Raw genomic sequence first — 26,511 nt, forward strand, 5'->3', positions numbered from 1 at the left:
TATGAGTGCATGTCAAGCTGTCACTGAGTAACTGTTCTAACTATAAAATGCTGATCTGTATTTTACCAATCAAAAACACAAAAATGCTCATGACAAGACCAACGGCACAGTCCATCAGAATCCGATGAAGCTAAAATGATATTTAAACATATTGCAAGTATTTACACCTAATGTCTAGATAATCAGACTTAATTTTAATGAAGCATCACCTCATTTTCTGAGGATGTAAAATAAGCAAAAATCAAACATTAAGTATAATAACTTCTTCCAACTTTGTGTTATAAACTGTCTTCACAGTAATATTTACTTTAAATATTTTAAAGGAACAGCACTGTTAAGGTACAATGTACAGTATCCAATCAGAAAAACAACTCCAAGAGCATCCCTTAGAGTTTACTTTAATAGTACAACAGAATTTAATTTTATTTGCTTGGAAAAAAACACTACTGTTTGAGTCCTTATATTCACAGTTTTATGCAAGATCTTGAGAACTACACAAATAAAGGAACAGATTTACTGCTATATACATGCATACCTCTATTAATTTTACATTTGCATGTATTTAATATTCAGCAGATTCCGCAGATCACCTCTATACTGCTACTCAGTGCACTACAGGATGGCAACGATGCTGACAACAAACTTATCCCCTGAGTGTACCCAGGCAACTTCTCCTCTTAGTTACAGTAACAGGCCCTTGAAATCCCGTCCTGGCTCAAAGGAAAATTTACCTCTTCAGTTACTTACATTTCTAACAATCAACTGGAACAAAGTCCTCCGCAGATTATTAATTGCCTATTTCGCAGAAAGATGTGATTGTATGACTGACAGATTTTGGAGAAAACTAAAAACAGAAGCCGCCCCACGCTACAGTACCCTAAGACCACAATGCCAAATAACCATGACTGCCAGCGTACCTCCTCCTGGGACAGTATGTTCTCCTCTGTTTCATCGCTAACATTACCAAATGTAAATGGAAGAAAACATCTAAAAACTCACTGGACTATTTCACGATACTGAAATGCAGGAAGAATAATTTTTGGCTTGCTATCTAAGGTGGTGAGAATACCTCATCAACGTTTTCCCCAACACTCTCAAGGCAGCTATAGATCAACATCGTATTTAGTGTTCAGAAGAAGTACCATGACAAGAACAGAATAGGCACCTATACGCTTTTAAGCAGCTACTGACGACTTGAATTACAGAAAGCTCTGTCTGAAGAAAGATGTGCAAGCCATCTGTCCGCAGCTCAGCAGAATCCTGCTTGCAGGCTCTGTGGTCAGCATTTATTTTTTTTGGATCCATTTACAGTGAAAAACGGATTATGAAATATAGCTCCTACATTTAAAAGTCCAATGGGATGGCTGTGATAACGCTACCTGTCTTACTGCTTAACACAGACCGCTGTGCTTTGGTTTCCTCTACTTGGACTTCTTTTTTTGCAGTACAGATGCTGGGAATATTTCTCTTGAACATTTGGCAAGCTTTTTTCACTTAAGAAAATTAAAAGCCTCCACAGAGTTAACCAATGTACGCTTCTTTACCTATAGAACTTGACTTCAACTTTCCATCTGCCTCAAGTTCATCACCAACCGGTGTGCTGAGGCAGCAAAAGACTATGGATTAACCATCCGTCTGAAGAAAGCTGAGATAATGTGCCATCCTACACTTGGGAGAGGATAAAGATCTAGCATGACAATCAATGCAGATGTACTCTCATAATGGATTTCACTTACTGGGATGAGTTTTGTTTAAGCACTACCCTTAGTGATCAGTAAATCATTATTTAAATGTAAAAAGTTGTACCTTGCCTTCAGCAAAGTACCCACTGAACCTGAAACCAGCACGGTGTGACACCAAACAGTCCATCCCCGCTCCACTTCTACCCAAGACTCAACCCCACCTCCTCTTTTTCTTTCCCTTCCTCTCTCCATAGCCCCCAGGCCCTCACACCCCATACGTTCAAACCACCTCAGCATCCAGCTCACCCCAAGCCCTGGTGTCCTTCTCTCTCTCTTCACCCCAGGACGGTCACCACTGCCACTCCAGCCATGCCCACGGCCTTCCTCAACACCTTCCTCTCCCTCTGCTCCTGCCCTCTGTCCTCTCCGAACTTCTTGGCATGTTGCCCCTGGATTTGCACCTTGTGCCAAGAAGCCATGCCCTCACATCAGCTTCTCCAAGTTTCACTTACTCTTTTTATCTCTTCCCTGAGCTCACTTTGGTCCTCTTGTCATGCAACTGGACTCCCTTCCATCACAACACAGACAAAAAAAGCCCAAACAAAGCAAAAAATAACCCTGGCCCTAGCAAGATACCTGCTGCCACCACATGTTTATTCAGTCTGAGCTCCTTCTCCCAAGACATACCTTGTCTATTGACACTCTGAGCACAAGGACTAGTTTCTGTGAGGTGTTTGCACACTGCCTAGCAGAAGAAGCAGCAGCCCTCCTGTAATAGCATCATTTCTTTACTCCAAGAAGGCAGTGTCAGGACACCGTACTATTTTTAATGCAGCTCATCCAAGGGAAACCTACATCCTCTCTCTTTTTAATGCTTTCTAAACAATAAAACAAGTTGCTGTAACTGTTTGCAGGCACAAGTCACAACTGAGCAGGCTGCTGGATGTAAGGATTATTATTTAGCGTATCGACAGACTAGTCAAGCACGGGCATTTTGTAACGTTCCCAACATAATTCCAAAGGAGGTGAAGTGGAAAGCCAGCTTGTGTTTTCAGCCTTAGGTAACAGACATCCAAGACTTTTAACTGCCAGTCGCAGGTTTATTTGTCTGATCGTACAAAAATGTGAGCCCAATTCATTCCAGATGGGTGCGTACACGGGCACCCAAATTTACACATGCACTTGTACAAACGTGCTCCTGCACAGACCCGCTCTACCTGCCCAGCAAGGTGCAGAGCAGACCCTTAAAGGATCTATGCCACTTCTGTCCCTCCCCACACACTGTTAAAAAACTGCAACCTAATTTTTATTCGTGCATATCGTTGTGCAGAGTAGCTTGTGGCAAATGACAGCTGTTAGACAAAAACATTTCTCCTGCGTTGCTTTCCAGCAAGCTCTCATTCGTATTCATCTTCCCTGTCCAGATGAAACGGCATGGCAAGGCAGCCCCCTGTTCGACAAGAAGTGAGGTCATCTGGGACAAGAATTTGTCCCCTTACATAAGGAACTCATAAAGTATATAAAAAGAAAATAAAAATAATACAGTTCCATAAAGCAGTAACAAAGCAGAATTGTGTGAGGGTGGTGGTCATTTGTCCCCCACAGAAAATATGATAAAGTGATTTTTTTTTTTAAAAAAAAAAAGCTCCAACAGCAAAGGGAGACAGACAGATGAAGGAAAGAAAACATCCTGGCCACTATGACACCAGCCTCAACATCTGCAGTTGGTGAGGAACAGAATTTATTAAGGCAAAGTGAATCCTCAGGGTGAAAACAAGTTCGAAACATACTTCAACCTAAAGAAAACAGGATGCTTCTCAAGCAAGGAAAGCAATTTATACTTCAGTGAAGAAAAACAAGTGTATTCATTTGTCTTAGTTGCCAACTGTCATAAATTGAGAGCCTCAAACTTTAATTGTCAGTTAAAAATATTTGCACAACAAATAGTTTTATCTCTATTTAATTGTCACCTATAGCCCTTTGTTTTCTTCCTTATGAACCTGAAACAAGCACTAATCTGTTTCTCTTTGCTTAGTAGAGCATGAGGAGAAATAGATGCTCAGGTGTTTCCCCATCCTTTCAGGCTTCTCATTCAGACTCACTAGGAAAAGTTCTCTTCTATGGCTGAACCCTTGGCTCAAAAGGCATTAGAAGTTATACTTTATAAAGAAGTAACAATACATGTACTATATAGCTAACTAGCTAGAAAAAAAATCATGGTAATACTTCTGACAGACACACACTACATATGCTTGAGGACTGGTGGATGACACATTTGGACCAAACACGACAGAGCCAAATGTGGATTGGGGTGAAAAACCCCTCCAGCACCACTGCTCTGTAGCCGTTTTGTACATGGCTACAACATTCAGGCAGGATAACGCTTCTCCAGTGCCCAAGAAGCACCAACACCGCTTTTTGTTCCCCCCACGTGCCCATCTCTGCAATGCTCTCCTTCCCACACCAACTTTGCTCTAGCTGTTCCTCACCAGCAAGGTGCCAGATTGCTGCAACACACCAGCATGGAGATGGCGACCCCAAGAGCAGATGGCTGCTGCTTACAGGGTAGGGTGGCTGACGTGAAACGCCAGCGGCGTTGATGCTCAAGCTGTGCTGGCTGCCCGCAAAATTCCAAACAAAATGTCACGCTATTAGTCTACCTTGCGCGGTGCTGAACATCTGAACTAGTTTTCTCTTTTTCCTTCCTTTCTCCCCTACCTTTACCACCCCCACGCCCCTGCAATCAGTCAGTAGTCCCAACCTGGAACCTCCTTGCTGTGAATTGGACGGAGCTGCTGGGGTGTGCTCCCCTCCAGAGTCTCAATTTTGTGATTCCTTGCATACTTTGCCTGCCAAACTCTCCATTTGTGAGTACTCAAAGCTTGCTGCAAGGCCAGTCTTGCTTTCCACCCTGAAGGCTGGGAATGTTTCGTGCTCATCGTGTTGCCACCGAACATTTGGCATGGTGAGATGAGCAGTCCTTTATATTCCACTGCTCTCTGTACTATGTATTAATTACAGGAAGGGCATCCAGAACATAGCTTAGGTCTCTTTAATGGCTTTTAGAAATCTAAACACATGAAAACAAACATCGGGTTTTGTTCTGTACATAATCCTTACCAGCTGTGACTGAGCTTTATATAAACCGGGTTATTTGATCGACTTCCTTAATGAGAATTGCCTTGTAGTGTGAATCATCTGAGGAGGTAGGACAAAAAGTAAATTTTTAAATTTTAGAAAAGGAAACAACAGAGCAATTAATTATTTTTACACACACACACACTCCCATCTGAAATATTGGCATGATCTAGTACCGGACAGGTAACTGTTAAGAGTCTGGTAGTGCACAGATGTGCAGCATATTTATGGAATTAATCCAAAGACATTTGGCTTAGTGAGGAGTGGGAGGGGGAAGAACACCAAAATACTTTGGTCTTTCTGAAGATTAGCTATTTGCCAGCCAGACCACATGTCAATGCAGCATTTCTTCAATAAAAACAGAATCTTAATTCTGGAAAATTACAAGATTTGATATAGGAAGCATCAGCTACAAAAGTTGCAGCTATGGACACTAACAGCAAACTATAAATCAAGGAGCAAAATGCTTGCTCTGCCAGGAAGCAAGCAATCTGTGTGAGATGCCTGCAGAGTGAAAAACAGACACTCTCTCAGTGATATCAAAGCATTATTTACCACATCCTGGTCCAACTTCAAAACCAAACACAGGGTGCCATACTCCAGCCATGCACAGGAGTTTCACTCCATAATTGTGAAGAATTGACTCTAGCATCCATATCACTTCACTGCAGAAGTTAGGAACACGGCCTCTTGACCTAGTGGGTGGCAAAAGGTGGGTGCTATGGACAATCTACATTGACCATAACGGTGCCTGCTCCACGAGCAAGCAGGAACATGGCTCCAACTTTAGCCCGTCAGGTCTGATATGGTGGGCGTCACATGTAAGACCAAGCAAGCCTTCAGAGGGGTTGGATCTGCAAGCAACAGCAGCATGATGGGAGCACACTCAGAAGAATACCTGTTCATAAGGGACAGCAACACCGGTAAATGAGGGGGTAGTGATGACTGAATGAAGTGTGAGGGAGCTGCAGTTTCTTAACTGTGTCTAGGTGAGGGAAGAAAAAAAAAAAAAAAAAGCAAAACCCAAAACCTTTCCAACCATGTCATGGGCTGCATCAAAAGAGGTGTGACCAGCAGGTCGAGGGAGGTGATCCTGCCCCTCTACTCCGCTCTTCTGAGACCCCACCTGGAGTACTGCATCCAGCTCTGGGGGCCCCAGTACAGAAGAGACATCCAGATGTTGGAGAGAGTCCAGAGGAGGGCCACGAAGCTGATCAGAGGGCTGGAGCACCTCTCCTATGAGGACAGGCTGAAAGAGTTGGGATTGTTCACAGCCTGGAGAAAAGGCGGCTCTGGGGAGATCTAATTGCGGCTGAAGGGGCCTACAGGAAAGATGGTGAGGGACTGTTTATCAGGGAGTGTAGTGACAGGACAAGGGGTAATGGGTTTAAGCTGAAGGAAGGTCGATTTAGTTTAGATATTAGGAAGAAATTCTTTACTGTGAGGGTGGTGAGGCACTGGCACAGGTTGCCCAGAGAGGTTGTGGAGGCCCCATCCCTGGAAGTGTTCAAGGCCAGGTTGGATGAGGCTTTGGGCAACGTGGTCTAGTGGAGGGTGTCCCTGCCCGTGGCAGGGGGGTTGGAACTAGATGATCTTTAAGGTCTCTACCAACCCAAACCATTCTATGAGTCTATGATATAACTTCCAGGCTAAAAAGTCTGGTGAAAAAGAAGTAAAATCAGTGCCTAGAAAATTCAAATATGTTCTTTCAGGTTAAAAAGAAATGCATCTGATAATCACGATTACTGAATGAGAATGGTGGAAACCTTGGAAGACTATTTGTCCCTCTTGTCTGCTTGACAAAGAAACAGGTGGTTCAATGTTATATTTTGCTTGAACTTATTTAAAATAGAGATCTAAAATCCCAAAATTAAAAGAAACCATTTTATATAGCAGTAGCATCATATGACCCCTCCTTCCATTACTAATGCCAACTACACCACGTACGGCAAAATGGCCAAGCAGCAAAGAAAAGCTGCTGCTTCTTCCAATCTCACAATGGCTTTTGTGCCTTTTCGCATAGTACAGAGACTTGAATAGACAAGACTCATTCTCAAAGTCCTTCTCAGCCACACTGTGGAGGAAAAAAAGATTTTCCAGTAGGTTATTTAATCCATAGCCCACCTTTAATTACTTGTGCACAGGAAGAGAAACTTCTCATTTCAGTCTTCTCAAAGCAGATTAGTGAAAGTGCTTTTGTTTATGGGGAAAGAGGGAGCAGGGTAACTTGCTTAAAACAATACATTTTTGCCATATGTAGGTAGAAAATAAACCCATTCATCAAGGATATATTAATAATAGATGAAAACTGGCTCCAGACACAAGATTACTTGGTGAAAATGCCAGAATAATGGACACAGAATTTTTATTCGATCAACTCCAAATGACAGGGGAGATTAGTTTATGCAAAGTCCACAGAACAAGGCTTTATTTCAGAAAGTAAACCTTTAATTTAGCCAAGATTTGGTTTGCTCAGAGATACAACGGAACAGAACAAAAAAATATGTCTCTGGCATACAGAAAGACAAGCCTGTGTACTGCACTTAAAAACAATTAAATAAGTGGTTCACACCAGAGTAAAGCTTTTAACTATTGGAATAGGCAGAGCCAAATCTCGTATTTTGTGCATACAGTTTAAACTGCCAAACAGGGTTTATGTACCGATTAGTGGAGATTATGTAGAGTGGTACAGCCATTTTTAAAAAATACAATATTATTACAAAGAACCCCCAGAGGTTCATATGAAGATGGTCTCTATTTCATAGACAGTAAAAATCACTGAGGCACATCATCACAGCGATGACTTACTACTCCTGAAGGAGCCAGGGGAGTTGAGCTCAGGACTGTTAATGCAGGGAACAGCTCTCCCCTGCAAGTGAATATGCGAAAGCCAGTTTACAGCTTGTATCAGGTTTTTACTGGACTTTGAATGAGGTCTTAACACATCTGCATCTCTAGTCAGCTGCACCAGCTTTTCTAAGGAATTAGGACAAATTAAAAGCACATAAAATATTTACTTTGAGATGTTTCTACTTCATGTCACTCTAGTAACACCACTGGTAGATATAAATCTTTGCCAGGCTTTTGGGAAAAGTTGCTTTCACAACCCCACTACATGCATGGGAGAATATTACATACTGGATCATGGCATTGCAAGGTTTGAGTTGGGATGTCTCAGGCCTTGCTTAAGTGTATGTCCAGCATTTTAGTCAGTAAAAGGCCATTTATTTTCCCTACAAACACAGATTTTAACATTACTTAACAGCTCTCAAAATGCTTTTTTGGATAATGCAGTATACTCATCATTGCCATGTCTTCTATTACATCTCCATGCCCTCTGGGAATATCGTCCCTAACACAACACAGAGCCCTGCTCTCCTGCTTCTCACATCATCTTACTAACACCTGTAAACCACCCAGGAAAACCTTGGCAGAAGCAATACCAAACTGTGTTTTATGAAAATATACACCAAAGGCAGTTTCCCATCACCGTTTCATCACTCCTTTCGGGTGCAAACTCTGCAGGTTCTCCAACGACCCTGCTCACACACACAACTGGGCAACTCAGGTCCATGTAAGCAGGATCAAGACCCTGGCCTGGGAAGTCCTTAGCACAGAAGATGTGGGTAAGGCGCTTCAGTTGGCATAACAGCTTAGCTACATCAGACAGGGTTAAACTATGTGTATGTAGGTCCAAAATATACCTGTGTCTCTATGCTTTCCCTCAAAGATGAAGAGAAAGAAGAGAAATTTACTATTATGGAAAGCCCATGTGATTTACATGGCTGACGGCACACTGCACCCCAAAATCTTCACAGATATTATTGAGGCAAACATGCTCTTTGGCCAGGAGATTGCACAGCTTACAAATTAAAAACACAACCGAAGTTCTACCACTTCTCCTCACTGCCACCAAAACAAGAGAGAAAGAACAGGTTTGTTTGGGAGGCGACAACATGCCCACAAGAGGAGTCTAGACCTCGGGATCACCGCAGTGATAGACTGGAGAAACTTCTGTGCCAGACCGCAGGCTGATGAGAAAGTCTCCTTGAGCAGAGCAGCCTTGGGGAAAAAAAACATCCCCTAGCAGAGGCAACAGGCAGAAGTGAGAAATGCAACAAATCAACAATAAAGATAAAATTAAGAAAAAATTTGCTACTTACTACAGGTTTTTTTAGGGCTGGCTGAGAAGGGAAGTGGCCCAAGCCAACCAATCTGTCCTGAAGAGACCTCTTCCCAGCCTAGATAATAAAAGTTATAATGTGATTTTCTGTAATGCTGTATTCCATCGGTGCATCCAAGGGAGGACTGACAGGAAAGCACTCTTTTCATTTTGTTCTCTCTCCTTCTCCGCAACAGCAATAACCACATGCATACCTTAGCACTTCTGCACCCTGAAGATGAGGGCTTGCTCCTGCCCTAGGAAGAGCCGAAATGTTGGGGGGAGAATGGAAGAAGAGGAGCTCCGGGATGAAGCCCTCGTGCCTTGAGCTAGCTGCTCTGGTGCCTGCTAGCAGCACAGGCAGCAGCTGCTGCCACTTTGGGAGCTATGTTTCTTCTGTGCAGTGCCCATAGCTTCACAAACCCAGACCCGATGCCGGCAGCAGCGCTGGCCAGCCTCACTTCCCCAGCTGCTGGGAAAACGGGGAGACGGGACTGCTGTGGGATTTTTTGTTCCCAGCAGTCTGACTGCTTCCCTATGCCTGCTTGCAGAATACTGCCCAGGAGCAGGCAGGAGTCACAACCGGGCTACGTCCAGATGCGCTATGCTTTGAATCAGGTTTCCAAGGACAAACCTCAGCGAGAGTTTTGGAATTCGCTGCTCCCACCCCTTCACTGAGCTAGACCCACGCTTTCAACCACCTTCATACGACCCACCCTGAGGAATCCAAGCATCATTAATGTTATTGCAATGCAGAAGATCTTATGTCACTTTCAAAGAGAAAATTTCAATTATCTCTGTCATTCTCGTGCTAAGAAAATATTGTCCTGAAGTTGCTGAGAAATAAAGCCCATGGTAAAACTGTGTTGAAGATAAGCAGGTGTTTAACCCCAGTCCTGTCCCAGAAGGGACAAGCAGGACCCTTGGAGAGCTACTGTGACCCTCCCTCTCCTTGCCAGCAGGACCTCTAGAGAGACCCTGGAGAGCTGGCCCTCCTCTAGCCACAAATGCTTACGATGCAGAAATAATTTCAAGCAAGATTTTAACTCACAATTTTAGAAGAGCAATTCCCAAATCTGAAGGACCTGTCCCTTTCAAGCACACTTTTAGTCCCATACTCTTTCTATAATAACGAGTTCAAAAGGAATTAAAGCCAAGAAACACAACGGAAAAGATAGTGAAGTGCTTTAGACAGTGGAAAATGAAGAAAAATAGACATCATGTGAAAGAAACTGCTGGGCTCTGTGTTGTACCAGACTACAAGGCAATGAAAAGAAATGCTGTCAACGTACAAGGGAAAAGAGCATCAGGCAGGTAATAGTTCTATTTATAGAAAAAAACCCATTTATAGCAATGCTAACACAAAGGGGAGAAACTGCCTAAAACAAATAGCCCTTTATCGGTCTGACGAAAAGCACGCCCACGTCCATGTCAGCCTCCAAACTCACTTGCAAAGACTTTGTGCCAGGCCCTATTTAAGACTCTACCGTAGGAGGGACAAGGAAAGAAGCTATTATCCCACGTCACCTGAAGTCAGCTGGAGTTTTTTCCCTGCTCACAGCAACACCAAATATTATCCAGCCTACAGATAAAATGTTCCCAAAATAAAGCTAATTGAAAAACTAAAATATGCAAACATATAGCCCAGAAGACTTATAGGAAAAATACTTGGGTAATGCAAGACATGAATAAAAATATTCCATAGAAATGAAGGAAGAGGAACAGAAGAAGGTTGAATTTTCCTGGAGTTCTTCATATGTGTTTAAGAAAATGTCTAGAAAATAAAATGTAAATATTATACGAGATATATAATATTTTTTATATATATATATATGAGATTATATAAAGAATTCTTAGAAAATCTAATTTAAATCCCTCAAAACCAAAATCGAAACATTCTATTGCCATTAAAAGGAAAATAAGATAGAGCAGTTGTGACAGGCATTACAACTGCTTAGCTTCTTATCCTGTGAAATTTCTGAAATATTACTTACCATCAAGTCACTGACCTACAGAAATACCAGAAGGAAGTAAAGAAGGGCAATGCGTTAAGCTACAATTCAAAATTTGGATGATGAAATAAAAAATAAGTGAGGTACCTTTTAAAAGTGAATTATATAGTTTTATAACTATTTCATAAGCAAGAACTCTTCAATAGTTTGTCTCCTCCTGCTTCTCTTTCTATGTGAAGAAACAAACTTCTTTTCCTTTCTAGTCTGATTTCCAGCAATGGCATCTGCTTCTCACATCAAGGTTACCACTTCAGTGAAATTTTTTCCTGACCGACAAACCTGCTATGGGTAAAAGTGGTGAGGCAATTCCAGATTTCCCTCTGAGCAAAATGGTTTCAGGGCAGCATCCCTGTTAAGCGATGATGAATTACGGTGAAAAGTCGTGTATGAACACTCAGATGAATATTAAACTAGATCAGCTTTGTTAAAGACATCACAACAAACATGAGACGAATCAGTGAATACCAGGCAATTATTAAGCAGCTCTTTAAAGCCAGCCCACTGCAAAGCTCACTGCAGTCACTAGAACGATACCCTTATGGCAGGTACGGGACATATAGCGGCAAACAGGCAATGCCAATACTGACTGGAGAAAAGACTGCTCACCAATCACTTAAACACGGAAAGGGAAACAGGTGATTGTCACGAAACCACTTACGGTAATGAAGGCACAGCCACCGCTGTGTGACAGCAGATTCAGCCATCCAGGCAGCGGAAAGGGCACAAATCCTGATTTCTCAGAAAAATGAACTTGAGGACAATTCACTACAGAGCTTATAGCTATGGCTCAGGCCTAGGTAGAGCTCAAAGACAGAGAAACGAACACCTGGACAGCACACAGGTCACTAAAAGGAACATAAACTACCACCACTACCTTTCTGGAAGTTCAACCATGGAGGGAGTTCCCTTTGCTATTCTCATGCCAAAGGGGTACCCTGCTCTCCTCTTTGCCTTTTTGGTACGGCTAAACCAGGTTTCCTTTACCCCAAAAGACTCCTATTGCCACTTCAGTTGCTGACTGCTTTCACCTCTGCAAAGAACGGTGTTTAGGCAATTATGATCCCTCTGAAACTCCACCAGGGAGCAGTTCAGTGCCATGCCACAAACAACATGAGAGGCATGCACTGATAAGCTCATTCTGCTGACACTATCGCTGTAGTATGACAACCGGGCAGAAAACAGTCAGAAAGCTACAAAATATTTAAGTAATATCTGGCTGCTAACAGAGGGGAGAAAAAAGAGCTGGGGCAAACCAGATGAAAATCAACACCGTGAGCTGTTGGCTTGAAAAACAAACAAGCTTTGCACCCGCCAGCAGCAGCGTACTCACAAGTCACTGAGATCTCACTAAGGCTGAAGATTTGTCCCTTGCGGTGCTATGACCCATCATCCCATAGTTCACCGAGGAACCAAGTAGCTGGGTCATGCGATGGGCAGATGCAGGTGGGAGAGAAACCCTCCGGCTGCTGGAGCTGCTCCAGCTCCCAGAGTCCCCTCTGTGACCAGTGAAGCACACCAGCTCCCCTGCCCCGAGCTTCTGCAGCCCCAGGGAGCGGGGACAGGCTTCAACCTGGACTCGTAACCTCCTTTGGATGGATACCTGACACACTGAGAAAATCAAGGTGGAGAATCTTGCTTCTTCCAAAAAAACCCCCACCAACAAACCCTTAAAAAAATGTTAAATATACATGCACACCACACAAACAACATAGACAGAACCACATTCTCTCTCCCTCCCAACTAAAAGAGTCATTTAACCTGTTTTCTTAAAACCATGCTCTGATTTGATAGATGTGGAAACTGACTCCCACTATCCCGTAAAAAATGAAAAAGACAGAAAGAAAAAGAAATTAATACTAATAATCCAGAGGATTAGGGATCAGAGGTTAGTGCACAACCTTTTAATGAGCGAGGTATTTAAAGACTGATGACACAGTATATTTTTATTCTTCAGCAATTTAGTACAGAAGTTCACATTGATTGCTTAAAAGGCCATTCGATTTTATTTCCCATATTTAATTGTTCTTAGTGCCCAATAAATGGTTGACTGGAGAAAGTAAAGCATTCTTTTATTCTTTTTGTATCATTAAAAATACTGTCAGCCCAACTTGCTCATTCACACGCCCTCTACATGCCCTTCATGTTTTCACAAAACCGTGCGGATTATCTGTTTTTCATTACCACAAAACCTGAAACCCCCACAGTGCCCAGGTTCTCTAACCTGAACTAAACCTCTCACAGGTGCATGAACAAAAAGGAGGTATTTTACCATTCCCAAGGAGAACTTTATAAATATAACAAAGAAAAACCATAGGCTTGCACGGGGGGAATTTTGTTTTACCTAAAAATTTACATCTTCTGTGAAAAAAGGGCTGCCTGCTAAGTCCTTATATCTTACCACGGCTTGGATCTCTTCAGATCCTGCTCGTTGAGCAAGAGCTGCGGGCTCTCAGATCAGGAAAAGATGTATTTAAACACATGGCTTAGTTATTGCTTAAAGTTCAGCATGTGCTTAAATTAGCTCATCATCTGCTCATCTTTCTCCTTGTCAACAGAGAACAAATGTGAAAACACAGGAAAGGTTTCTTTCACCTATCAAGTATTTGTTGTCTCTCACGACGCAGTCAAATTATGCCACTCGGTGAACATCGTGACAACTTCCTAGGTACAAAGTTATTTTTGTGTTTTCCAAGACTTACCTAGTTATCTGGACAAAACATACATTTCCTAGGTTGCTATTTATACAACATTCAGACATTGTGGGTATTTGTTGAACCCATCTACATAACTTGCATGATTTCAAACTCACCAGAACCTGGAGAAAAAAATCATTAGCTTTTAGTTTCTCTCTCTTCTCAGCATTTCTATGATGTAAGAAATTATTATCACCGCTTTACATCCAGGGAGCTGAAGCACAAAGAAATATGGTTCGGATTTGCAGAAGGTTCTGAGGAAGTTTAATGGCCAGATCGCCTTATCTTAATTCCTAACATGTTACCCTTACTTTCAACAAACTCTGAAGGTGAAACTGCTAATGCCATTGAACTCCACAGGATATTTTACAATGATTTCAACAGTGTCAGGATTTCATCTTCTAACGTCAAGAGGATTTTTATCTAAATAAAATCTGGGACTTTTCCTTTATAGCAATTCACAATATTTTATCACATACCACTGAATTACTGAAAAGTTAACTTGTTTCACTACTACATTTAAAGAGAATCTCATTCAGTGGAAAATATAGATTCGTAACAAAAAAAAGAAATACGTAGCATACAAGAAGTTTCATCAAAATACATGTGTATGAAAGGCAACTTTTAAAATTATTTTTCATGTACCATTTAATACTGATGATCTCATCACTGTAGAAAGGAATAGTGAAACATTAACAAAAAGAGGAAATGGCATAAAAATTTCTTTTGAAAGATAACAATGTAGTGGTTTTGAAATGCAATCGCATAGTTGAACTAGTACAATAATATTGAATCTGTAATCTACTTAAGTATCTATTGATTGACACCCATGACAAAATAACTGTTGCCCTAATAGGATTCACATCCAACATTTTTTAAGTTTCCCAAATAGTTCACATGGTACACTTACGTATAAATCAATTAATATTGACTGATTGATCAATATATGCACAATATGAAAAACAGTTTTGGTGGCTTTATGTTCTCGGCAGAGCAGCTTCACCTACTGATGATTAATTTTAATTTACTTTAAAGGATTCTATTGCACTGAAACTTTAATTAAAAACGAAATGAGAAAGTCTATAAAGTCTGCATAGCATCAATTACCTAGACTTGATATCCTGCACTTCGCCTACCCTCTGTACATATGGTTTCTGTTAAAATAATTGGAAAGCACTTCTGAACAATGTCACCCACACATCCATTCTAAGAGCGAGAGGATATATTACCATTAAACGTCACTAATATTAATAAAGAAACAATTAATTCTTCATTACCTATTTCTAAAATACACCATCAGACTCCTTCAGTTCAAACACAAATAAAACATTACACATGCCTGTCAGTGAAATGGGTAATCATCATCATTGTTGTAATTTATACTGCTTTCTGTTGTAAGTCTAATGCCTCATTTATTTATAAAGCTTTTTGGCTGACATTATAAATAGCCTCTTTGAAATATTAAAAAAAATCTAGCTCTTATTAAGCAAACTCCCATACCCCTTGCCAACTCTTTCCTTATAAAATGTTGCTTCTAATTTGCATTACACTTTCCTTTGGTGAACAGACAACATTTACGTTCATAAATTTTGCTTTTTCAGTAGAACACACTAAATAATACTTTCCATTGACTGATGTATGTATATAAAAAAACACATATTCAGCAAACTAATCTCAACCCCAAATAAAATTACGATGAAGAGAATCCACCCGGAAAATTATTTGGAAACCGCTGGTAAGTTTACACCAGGAATAAGTTGGCTCAGAAGCCGTACAGTATCTGATTTAAAGATCAACCCTACCAACACCGGTTTGGATCAGGCACAAGAACAGTTCAATGTTTTAATTATTAAAAAAGCATGGAATTGTCACAGTCCTCATCCGTCCAGCCAGCATCAGGTTACAAGCCTCCGAGGTGTCTCTGGCACGCTGCCTGGACTATTTATTGCTATTTGTAAATTAGATGCTTGTGTAAGAATGTCAATTTTAAATATCTCTGTTTAAATGAGCCTGATAAGAGATGACCAGATATACATTTTATGAGACTGCTAAATAATTGCATCATGCAAAGCCAGCTTGTGAATTTTACAGGACAGCTAATAATGACCCAGCACGCTCACAAGGTAGCTTGTGGATTCACCATTAAAAGAATAAAGCTATCGGAAACAGTAAAAAGTGTGCACTCTAAACCTGTAACAACAGAAATACCGAGAAAGTCAACTATCATCCATAACGGGAACAATCTCTGAGCCCTCCACAGCCAAAAGTAATGGAGAGTCTAAGGTGCCCCTATCAATCCTGCTAATACACTTCCAGCAATTATTTTCTGTACTCTACATCAGTAAGTTAAAATATGTTTCCAGTGCCTAACACAGCAGTCATTAAAGTTTCCCCTGCCTCAATCAGCATAACTAATGAGGCCATATAATAACAGAATGCAATCTCTAATGAAAAGCCGAACGAAGTCTCCCTGCAACAATACTGCTCGTGATTTAGTATTCTCAACTTGTCCATCCTCCATCTTTTACTCTGTGGATATTATCACCACTCAGAAAATTACATTTCAATGGACTTGTCAGGAAATAAGTAATAAATTAATCAGGCAGCATAAACCAATTACAGCCATTTTCTGTGTGTTTTCTTTCAGGGCCCACGCATGAATGCAGCGCTAGCCGCAGCAGTTACTCCTGCAGACTGCTGGCAAGGGCTGCAGGGGGTGCGCAGTAATGCCGCTGGAAGGGGGGGCTGAAAGCATCTCTGCTCCGTTGAAGCTATCACAGGTACTGTTGATGCCAGTGGAGCTCCAGCACCAAAATGCTGCGATTTTTTTTTTTTTAATTTTTTTTTTTTAAAACGGATTTACAAATCTATATACCGGACCCGTTCAGCGACTTTGAAAAGTGTTCCAAGATGCCTAACAGGAAAACTTCAAGCACCTAAACAGGTTTGCAAGTGTAGCTCAGTCTCCTTCCAGTTGTCAGGAGTGACAAAGGAAGGTGCCTACAGGACTAAGTTGTTGTTCTGAGTATCTAAATGTTAAATTTGGAAGTACCCAAGGCAAATTATGTTAAGGCTACACTGAGGGAACTGGGAGGGCATTTGGTGGTATCCCAACTCTGTTCAGGCTGTAACGCGAGTCCCCCCTTCCCTCTGACTGCTTGGAAAACCTTGAATATTGATGATGTTTCTTCTAAACATGTGCAATGAGCAACAGTACCATCTGAATTACTAGTCGAGAGCTCCCACGCTAACAGGGACCGAGCGATTCAAATTGAATGCTGCTTGCTCCAGGCTGCGTGAAAATTCGGGAAGAGCAGCTCACTGGTTTAGCACCTTTGGTTTAAGGCATTGTGCTCGTCTTCACAAGTGAGAGAGCTAGAAGGACATTTTTTCTAACAAATAAAGCTCAGATGCTGAAGCAGAAGGCACACTATCATGGCACAGAATTTCACAGCAAATTATTTGGATGCAAATTCTGAAGCAATACAGGCCCCTGGTCCTGCACAAAATGGTATAGAAACTCCTTGCTTAACAAGGAAAGCAAGTACACACGTTCAGGGCCTTCAAAAGCATCTAAATGGACTCTAAAAAGATGTACTTCCAAATAAAAAACTTTTCTACCAACTGCTTCTGTCAATATATAATGAAGATTTATGCATGCAAACACACTCTTTAAATACATGCAATATTTCAATGAACTCTTAAACTTAGTGCTGCAAGGGTTATTACACAAGCATCATGCACCTGCCAGACTCCAGACCCTCGTACAGAACCAGAATCCTTTTCATGAATTTTGTCTGTGTCGTGTCTTGGCTGGGAAAAGATCCAAGTGGGTTAAGCTCTGGGAGCTCCTTTTCATTGCCACTTTTTGAAGGCTGAATATTGTTTAACCTTTCCCCTGGAGTCTGCATAAAATTCCTAGAGGGCTGTTCGAGCCTCATATGGTCTAATTAAAAGTGGGATTTATTAAGACTGGAATAAAATAAATTAAAAAAAAATAAAATTTGTCATAATATATGTAACCTCATATTTGGCACGAGGTAGGCTAGAAGTGCAGTAAAAAAATAAGTTACAGCATTTAAAAAAAAATTATCTATCAAGCACTTTTGCCACCAAGCCAGCTGCCAAAGTAATATCCCACCTTCATGACTTTTACAATTCTTTTCTTTTCTTGATTTATCCTCACACCAGATGGCTCCTACCAAGAAGTCATGTGCTCTCATACTCTTCCCTACATTCATTTAAAACTGCATTTAATCTACTTAATGGTTTCAGACCCTGTTTGTTTTCTTGCTTCCCCATTTTATGTTATCATCCTCAATACTTCTTCGAAGGTAGAACCAAAGAAGCTCCTACTTTCATACCACTGGTCAAGGACGTGAGGGACTGAACCAGACAGCGTACTTTTCTCCTCCACCTCCAAGAGCAAGGAAATAAGGTCTTAAGAGCTAATGCCCATGGAATATCTATAAAACAACCTGAGGTGAGACATGCTTCCAAAACAGGTTTAGTTGAGCTAGTTCAGGTGCTGACAGCAATGAAAGCAGTTAGCCTGTGCTCAAGTCTACACCGCTGTGCTTTCTCTGCAGCTCAGGCCAAGGTTCATCCTTCATCCACTTGTGTTGAAGCCACATCTCTGACCGCAGCAGTACAGGTGTATCTTTAGACAGCCCATCTGACATGAGTATTGCGCTGTCAGAAAAACACCACGAAAAACTGAAACAATTAGTCCCACCCTGTTAGTAAAAATGAAAAGGGACCAGCAGCACCCACACATCTGTACAGCACTGGGGAAAATCTCTCTGAAGCACAAAGACCCCAGGAGCCAACATCACAAGCCGACCCCGATACGCCATGGTGACAGTAATCAGTAGCAGAGTTTTCAGATTTTCGCTATTCCTCAGTAGGCTTTTCCCTACAACACGCCTTAGCAGCCAGCCCTGCGGCAGCAGCATTTTGAGCAACCGTACAACTCCAACCTTTAACCCAGTTCGCCATAACCACAACCAGGAAAGATTTAGCGAGCCAGCAGGTCTACTGCAGAGACAGAGCTAGAAATTTGCTAACAAACCGGCACGCTCTGCAGCAAAAGCTCGTTTATTATCCCCACTTCAACTCTTGTTGCCACAGTGCAACAGCCCTTTGAGGTAAACCTCTTTCCCATCCAGCTTCAAATTTCATGTGTTTAATTTCCTTGTATTATCCCAATTACTTCATGACGGGTCATGCTAAATGATTTCTCTTCCTTCTTTTTTTTTTTTTGCTACTATACATTTTTATATATTTCAAAACCAGTGAGGTGGTTCTTGTGCCCCATCGTTTCAGTCCCCGTTAGCATTTAAATCTTTCGGATTTGTACCCGTGAGTCAGTACTTCCAGCACCTCAAGTGTGTTCAGCTCGCTGGCTTTCAGTGTGTAAGTGTCTTGGTGTCAAATGCCATATCTTACCTTCCAAAGGAGAATATAGCTCCAGTTACACTCACTTCAGGGTTTTTCTATTCTGGGAAACAAAGCAAAACAAACAAAAACAGACAAATGCACCATTTTCCCCTGTTGCCCTTGATTTGACTTCACTATGGTCCACATTAACAGAAACAGCAGCTAAACCGTCTTTGAAACTTTATTCACCATAGCAAGAAAAAAAGAAGGAAAAAAAGACTGGTGAAATGCCTTTAAAACATGCTTTAATCTAGCTGGAATGCCATAAATTGCTTCCAGATGTGCTCCATACAAAAGTCAATCATAGCTATTTATACTGACACTCTGCAGTCCAAACAATCTGAATCCAAATGCCATGTCTCTGCTACAATAAAGCTATAAATGTCAGTTTTGTTGAATTTGGAGAGGTGTTGAAGAGTTCATGCTAGTTTGCTTTCTGGGCTATTTGTTAGCCAGAAATTATTAAAAAAAAAAAGGGGGGGGGACGACACAAAAAGAAAAGAAACTTTCAAAATAGGTCCTTTCCTTGCTGAGCTATTCTTAAAGCACACCTGACACCTTCCAATCATGACCTTGAAAGTGCCACAGGTTACAAGTTGAAATTCATTTCATAAGTTAGAAAAATGTAGTGCTTAGGCTCTGAGCCAAGAATAACTGAAGGGCTTGGCAAGGCTCCCATGCCCTCCCCTAGACCGAACACACACGTAGTACACCTGGGACTAAATGAACTGAAGTACAGTAAAATGACACATGGACTGCAATAATGCCTCTATTCAATAATCTTCCAGGGTATTGGGGGGGAAAAAAAATAGCCTCAATGTAGGAAAAAAAAGAAGTTTGGAAACCATACCCTAATCAGTTGTTTTGCATGCGACACATGGCCATCAGAATCAAAGTGGTCTTCACTTGGGAAAACTGAATAACCAACAATCAGATTAAAAGATGACCTATGGAGTTATCCCATACTATTTCAGGAAAATAATATATTTTTGTGTAGTCTCCATAGAATTTTCTGGTTGATTTTTATAGACGTCATTAAGATCTTTCCCCCCCTCCTGCAAAAGTGCACCTGCAGTTCAATTTACGTATAAATGTTCAGAGTTTTAATTCTGGCTTTTTGTCAGTGAGACACAACAGGGAATTTTCTTATCATTGCTTGCAGCTTGGAGAATTAAATACGTTTCAGAAAATCATAACACGTAATGACCTTAACTCTTCAACTTTTTTATTTCCCTTGATGCTTGCTTTCTACTCCAAAGATTTCCTCTGCATTCCCTCAGTTCCGTACCTTCTCCCAAGTCCAGAAGACCATCCCTAAGATGGAGCTGAAGAGCATTCCTCCATCTCAGGCTAAGCCATAGCACTGACTGTCATTTGTCACCATACAGGTTGGGGAAAAAAATGGCAGAAAACGCACACTGAAGTGATTAAATCCTGGTCTAAAATCCTTCCCGTACTTTCAGAGAAGGGAAACAAAGTGTACAAGACACAGTATTTTAAGGTTCAAATTGTATATACATGCAGAAAAAATGACAGCCTTTACAAACAAAATTTGTGCTCTCAGTTCAACTTACTGGAAAACTTAGTATTTAATAAATCTCTTCAGTCAGAGGTTATACAAATGACTACGGAAGCAGCAAACGTAATACCTGTATTTAAGAATGAGGGAGGAACCTATCCAGCGAACTACCGAGTCATCAGTCTGGCCCAAACGTTATGCAAGGTTTTATAACCTATTTCGAAGGAATGTAATTTCTGTGTAATTGCAAAGGGTTGGAGAAGAGATAAGCAACAGAGAGGCAGAGAAGCTATGCAAGTTAAAAGACAATTTTGGCATAAGAACAAATGATTAAGACTTGGCCGTGAATACATTGAGACTGGAATTCACAAGCACGTGTCTACCATCAGGAGGCTGAGGTGCTCCAACTACCACCCCGCGGAAATGGGATGGAGGGAGGAAAGCCCTTCCACAGGGGAGGCTGAGAAATTTATATGACTTCAGGATCCTGCAACAGCAGAGGATAAAACTTGGTGATGCACAAGCTGCCTTCCAGTCCTGTATCAGCTTCTGTTCATGTGTCTTTATTCCTAGCTCCTATCAGACAGCGACATTTTTCATTGCCTTGGTTCTCTAGGTAACAGCATCTAACTCTTGCAGGAAGGGCTTAGGGGGCTGCTAAAGTCATAAATAGAGGGCAACAAATACTGTTGTTCAGTGATATCTCCCTATTAATGTATTTCTTCCTTTTCTTCCACCCAAGTGGTGACATTAACCTTCAGAAACATTCCTCCATGAATTTTGCTATACCTCAATTCATGTTATTTTGCATCCTCAAACTACCCAAACTACTTTCAATGGAAAGTCCTCCTCACATCCTGCCTCGCTGTAAAGAACTACCACCCTGCCTCCAAGTATGCATGCACTGTCTCTTGCAAGCCTGTCCATGCATTTTTAACATTTTAAGACCAACGTACACCCAAGGAAGTAAGTAATTTACTCTGTGTTCATAATCCTTACTGTCTTCTCTCCACCAAAGCTCTTACTCTGGCACAATGTTCTCCCCTCCCCTGTGCATCAAGCTTTCCACTTAGATCCCAAACTTTCTGAATCTAGGACTTAAGAGCCTTCTAATGAGGCACCAGCCCCACTGTAGGACACAGTAAAAGTAAAATAATTGTGACAATAACTAATATCAATCACTATCACTGGCCTTAAACACTATGAATCTCTTCTGCTTTTGCAGCTGTGCTGTGATTCTTCTGAAGCACCAAGGGCGCTGCCAGCAGCCTACATATTGGATTATTAATTCAATCCATCCTCCCCATCCAACAAAAAGTAATGTATCTCCAGATCTGCATAGCTTCTGCATTTGTGATGGCTGACCCCCAAAAAAGAGATAGAAGGAGAACAAAAGTCAGTAAAGTTACCAAAATATACAAGTCTCTTACAGCTACTGTTTCAAACAAATAGGTTTGGAGCCAATCTAATAATTTCTACCAATATCACACAATGTTTTATTTGCTTTAGATTTGTCATCACTTATTGCAAACAATAAGCCTTCCAAAAAACAACAAAAAACCCCACTTTGTGTTTAAAATTATTTACTATAGCTTTAAAAGTAACAAATGAAGCACTTGAGTCTCAGAGGTGTAACCAGTAGGGAGTTGGCTCGATGCATCAGTTTTTACACCTCTTGCAGTTAAATCAGAGATCCAAATGCAAAATCTAGCACTCAGTGGTGAACTTATAACACTCCCTGGAGGAGCGCGTCCATAAACCATTCACTGGATTACACTCATCCATACAATTCTTTATTTTATATATCCTGTCCCCACAAAAAAAAAAAAAAAAAAAAAAAGAAAAAAAAGAAGAAAAAAAGAAAAAGCTTAGCTAAGGTGAAATTAAGGTTGCATAAACTATGTATCATTTTTGTCATCGTATCTCTAAGTTTCTGCTTTCCTTTTTGAGACTTCATTAGAACAATTTTCTGCTGCCTTTATCTCAAATGGATTTCTTTTTCTGCATTTGTGTCTTGGCCAGGAAAGGGATCCAAAAAACACCCACTGACATATGTGGCATAGCCATGCGTGGCTCAGGAGCACTCTCAGGCCTTTGGAGTACACTCAGCACAGCGAATATGCTCTCAAAAACTGCTGCGCTGACTTTTCTGTAGAATGCCCTTAATGACAGTATTTTGGGAGTTTCACATTACACCTCACGTACTTAAGAGTCTTCCAGGCATTAAGTCTTTCGCAATATATTTCTATTTACATATATAAATGTGTGCATACAACTGTGTGTGGGCACTCACATGCGTGCACACATGCATACACGTATACATGCACAAACATACACATAGTTTGGGGTCAAAACTAGAATGGATAAAGATCAGTGTAACTTCACTAAATTCAATGGAAGCTACATCACACTGAGGACAGTGAACTTGCCTGAATGGCCCTGCTTACTCTTCCAAAGTTGACAGAACGTAATAAATGCGAGTATTTCCAAGATCCTTCACAATTAAGAAAAAAAGAGAAAGCACATGAACTAGTAACAGGAAGAGTGGGTGTTTTGTTCCAGTGAATACCATTCTCCAACCCAGTGAAAAAGTACTCTTGTCATGCAAACCTGCTGGAAAAACCATGACACTGTAGTGTCAATGCCAAGGTCCTTGTAGGACAGCTGCTCTCTTGATTCATCTCACTGGGGTCAGTCCTCCTGAGTTTAGGAGGAAAACACCAACACTTCCCTATAACCAAGGGCATCCCATGTAACTCACAGCTAGGTGGAGATACTTACCCAAGAGAACCCGTATCAGCAAAGCTTCCTTGCTAATAAAAACCTATAGACCCAGGCTGAGAAGCCATAAACCCCAGTTTTGAGGTGTGCAAAGCTCAGGAACCAGAAACCGGCTGCCCTACCAAGAGTGCACCACGATTGTGCTAACGCAAGTTGGATAAAAGGCAAGAGTCACATCAAAGATGAGGGCTGGGTGACCTCCTGAACACCAAAGAGCTAGTGGAGGTACACTCTGTAGCGGGAAAGGCAGATCTCAAAAACTAAACAGGAGATTCAAAATTTCTGTCCCTGACATTGTCCATCAGCCACCACATCCCTCTCTTTTGCGACATGACCGTATCAGTCCCTGAGTGAAAAGACAGGGTTTAATCTCCCCGTTCCCATAGTTTCCACCAAACCCTCTTTTAAAAGGGCTATTTATTCAAAAGGAAATGCCTTACTGGACAGAGGGGAAAATACATACAAATTCTCAATTGATCAATGCTTCACAGTCATTTGTGGTATGTTTTCAACCATTTAAGAAGTGTAGCTAACCAACCTAGCATTTGTTGTCCTTTGGGGTTTTTTTTTCTTTTAATGACTGTATACAAAGCTTTGTCTTAAGAACAGTAAGTGGCATCAAATGCCAACAGCATGAGAAAATGTAGCCCTAATGTGGAAAGTGTAGTCTGAATAACATTTCTACTTATCATATAGCAATAATTACCAGTCTTCCTATGGGGCAAAACACTTTCCCTCCCCACCGGGCCCCCACAGTCCCAGCCAGCACAGTTTAACAGCCTGTTTAGCTGTGGAGAGGAGCATGATAATGTATCCTGTGAGGGACAACTGCACCGACTACCTAGCACATGGCTCCCACTATAAGCTTCCTTCCATGTCTCTTGTTTTATTGAAATTGTGGAATAGGTGGCTCCCAAGACCTACCAGTAGTGTTTGATTAGTCAGCCTCCACTGACCATAATTTATCTTTTAGAACAGGATCCAAAATTCTACATTTACCATAATTTCTCAAATATGCCAGCACTGATTTCTTAAGTTCCAGAAAAACTTCCACTGATTCTTTACTGGTTTTGTACCACAGGAATATTCGATAACCCACTGTTCTTAAACCGTGCATTAGTGGGGTTTTTTTAGTTGACTTATTAAGTGACATTATTGAAATAAATATTTCCAATTGGTAATTTTGAAAATTTGCCGCAATGCCCCTCACAATCCAAACCAAAAAACCAAAATCTTACTCATTTTTAAATGGAGGTCCTCTTCCAGTGGTTTAAGTTCAAGGCAACATAAAAAATTTAAATAAACAAAAACCTCACATTCCACTATGAGTTCATGAAACTTTGATCAACGCAGAGATCATTTTTCCACACTATTATCTAACACTACACACAGTTTACCCTCAACCCCCTTGCTTGCAGCCATAAAGATACATACTTAGAGCGGATTTGCCACTGAAAATTTCTAGCTGTAGGAAATCCCCAGCTATCACAAATCAATTTCTTGCTGCTACAGGCATGGGAACAGCAGCAAGGGCAGTTCATCTGCAGCTTTGCCTTCTTCTCCGACTACGACAAACTCCAAGCGGAGTGGTTCAGGCTAACAGCACCATCAATGTCACACTGATCCACTGCATGACCCCACGCTAAGGAAAAAAGCGCACTGAGAATATGCAAAAGTGGCTATCAACTCAATTAGTCAGTTGAAGTAATTATGCCCTCAAGTGTCAGGAAACTGAAAAGCCATTTTGGCTATAAAATACACAGGGAATCTTAATGTTATGGTCAGTAAGACAACAGCATGCACATTACTCATGCTGCAGTTTATCTAGTCCTTGAATGCAGCTCTCGCTGCTCCTGATACAAGATTTTCATGAGGCATTATGTGGCCACTCGTGAAAGCCACGCCAGAGAAGCAAACCCTTTCAAACACACAGCCACATTAAGAAGTTGACGGCACACGCTATAAAATACAACTGGGGGCCTCTACGTGAGTCACAAAATAACTTTTTCAGCGTGCTAATCAATAAAGAATAACCATCACCCCAAAAAATTAAGAGGGGCTCGGTGAGCAATTACAGGTAATGGTTTGCTCATCTGTTTATCGGCCAAGCTCCAGAGACTAATCCCCTCAATTACATAGTTCTCACTCATCGTGCCATACTTCAGTGACCACATCTCCATGTCAATGTTTTTTAATTCTTTTATCTCCCTTGATCTTCTGCTTTAAAAAGCTATCCTAAGTCTTTGCTTACATTGTTCTGCTGAATTTCCACTACCTTGAAAAAATATCTGCCGCTATTCATTTTTTCAGTGTATTTTGTGGTTTGTTGTTGGGTTTTTTTAAATCAACTAATAAAATCGTATCAGAAAGCTTCTTAGTGCAGCCCAAGCAAACACTGGCGCGTGAGTACAATGAGGTAAAGTACAATATGCAAGAGAAGTCAAAGACTGAAATGAGAATACAATTTCCCAAGAGAGAGTTCTATGTTCAAGCCATTTAACTTTAAAACTAGTTCAATATTTGAACAAGACACTATTTTATTCCCATTCAAAGTTTAAACAGAGATCACTTCGAAATCAATCATAAATTCAAACCTCTCTACTTTAGAAACTGTTTCAATATTTAAAGGCTTTTTTTTCCCTCTCTTTAATGTAACAGCAGCTCCAAGGCTGCAGAAGCAGAACTGACTTTGAGATCCTTAAGAGCAATGCTATTTTCCTGCCAATACATACAAAAGGCAGTTCTAGGAAAAAGAAAAAAAACCCACAAAGGCGAGGCTGTGCTTTGCTTCAGAGTTTAAGAACAAAGTTTGGACAAAGAACACACAGCCTAGTCTTCAGCCCAAGCTAAAGTAAATGAATTTGGTGTGGGTGCTTTTCAGGGCACAAGACCATAACTTCTTGCTATTCCACTGCTTTTGTCCTCACCTGGGTGCAAGGGAAAACCAGATGACTGGGGATCTGTGTAGACAAAAAACAACCCTCCTTTAGGGATGTGATTACAAAGTGCAAGATCTGCAATTCAGAAGAAGAATGTAGACCCAATCCACCAACCACCTGTAATTAGGTCCCCTTCCCCCGCCATG

General features: G+C 41.1%; 1 protein-coding gene across 7 annotated transcripts in view; it reads right to left on the bottom strand.

Annotated features, from left to right (window-relative positions):
* RARB (retinoic acid receptor beta) overlaps nucleotides 1–26,511 on the bottom strand; it is a 332,052-nt gene that overhangs the window by 242,036 nt on the left and 63,505 nt on the right. For 3 of the 7 annotated variants that reach the window (XM_075745807.1, XM_075745806.1, XM_075745808.1), the window contains exon 3: nucleotides 19,136–19,187. The exons of the other annotated variants lie outside the window; for them this stretch is intronic. The gene's annotated coding sequence lies outside the window, so the exon portion shown is untranslated. The remainder of the gene's footprint in view (nucleotides 1–19,135; nucleotides 19,188–26,511) is intronic. 7 annotated transcript variants of the gene reach the window in all.

This window comes from Balearica regulorum, chromosome 2 (genome assembly GCF_011004875.1).
Source record: "Balearica regulorum gibbericeps isolate bBalReg1 chromosome 2, bBalReg1.pri, whole genome shotgun sequence".
Classification (NCBI taxonomy): Eukaryota; Metazoa; Chordata; class Aves; order Gruiformes; family Gruidae; genus Balearica; species Balearica regulorum.